Source organism: Urocitellus parryii, chromosome 2 (genome assembly GCF_045843805.1).
Source record: "Urocitellus parryii isolate mUroPar1 chromosome 2, mUroPar1.hap1, whole genome shotgun sequence".
Taxonomy (NCBI): domain Eukaryota; kingdom Metazoa; phylum Chordata; class Mammalia; order Rodentia; family Sciuridae; genus Urocitellus; species Urocitellus parryii.
In genome coordinates, this window is record NC_135532.1 from 11,082,004 (window position 1) to 11,083,703 (window position 1,700).

The window sequence follows — 1,700 nt, forward strand, 5'->3', positions numbered from 1 at the left end:
TATCAAAATTAATATCACCACAGTCAAGTAGATATTGCACACCTTAAGATGTGATATTCTGAGATGAATGTTATTTATATAGCATTTTGATTAGGAATCCTTAACCTGAGTATAATCATGAGAAAACACCAAACTCAAAATGAAATCATTGTCTTAGAAAATCAGTATTCTTCAAAAGTATCATTGTCATAAAGGATAAACAAAGGCTGAGAAACTGTTCCAGATGAAAGAGACTAAAGAACATAACTGATACGTGCACTGCAACCTCTAGTGGAGGAAAAATCAAATGCTATCAAAGACATTATGAGGGCAGTTGATGAAGTGGAATGTGGATGGTAGATTTTTTTCTAAAGTATTTTTTCAATGTTTAATTTCCTGACATTGACAACTGTACTGTGACTCCATAATAGAATGTCCTTTTTCTGAGGAAATATATAATGAAGTACCTAGAGGGAAAGGGGCATAATGTATACAGCTTCTTCTTGAATAGTTTAGACATAAATGTGTATGTGTTAAGAGGCAATAAATCTAACAATAAAGCAAGTAAGATAAAATATTAACATAAAGTGAATCTAGGAAAAAAATAAGCAAGGGTTTCAAGTACCATCCTTGCAATTTTTCTGTGAGTTTGGAATTATTTTGAAGTAAAAAGTTATTCTCTCTCTTAAGTCTCCAAGAAGATGACTTATTTGTAAATTTGTAAAAAGACCAAGAGTCATGTAATTTTTTAAACTTTTTTTAGTTGTAGATGGACACAATACCTTTATTTTATTTGTTTGTTTTTAAGCAATGCCAGGGATCCAACCCAGTGCCTCACACATGCTAGGCAAGTGCTCTACCACTGAGCCACAACCCCGGCCCCAAGAGTCATAATTTTTAATGAATTCTTCTTTTTAAGTATTTTAATGTGAAAATTAGCACACAAATGAACTGAAAATTATGAGCATATGGTTTAGGAATAATCACACGCACATTTTTTTGTGCACCTAGGATGTAGCTTATGAAGGGAACACTGTCAATAACTCAAGGCCCAGAATCATCTTTCCACTCCAGGTAATCATTACCCCAAATTTCATAATCATTGTTTAATCATTTTGTCCATGGTTTATTTATCATAAATGTATGCAGAACTTAACAATATAATGTGTTTATTTTACATTTTATATAAACAGAATGATATTTACTTCTCTGTGATTCTTTTTTATTTACTCAATACTACATTTTTTTTGAGATTCATTCAAACTAAGACTCATTAGTTTTCATTGTTATAATATAGATCAATTTGTACAACTATACTATAATTTATTTATCCAGGTTACTATCATTGGTGATTCATGTTGCTCTGTTCCCATGTCTTTATTAAACAAAGTTGCCATTAACATTCTTGCACTTGTTCTTGATGAATATACACATCAACTTTCCCCAGGATACATTCCTGGGGATAGCATAGCTGGCATGGCACCAGAGCTCAATTTTACTATTGACTAGTACTGTCAACAATTGCTAGACAATGCCAAAATATTTTTTGAAGTCATTGTAATGATTTATATTCTCAGCTGGTGCAGTGGTGACTTGTATGTCAGCTACTTGATAGAGCACCCCTGGGTTCAATCCCCAGTACCACAAAATAATAATGTATATTCTTACCAAATGCATATGAGTTTTTTTATTGTTTCATTTTTTAAATTCTCGATATGGAA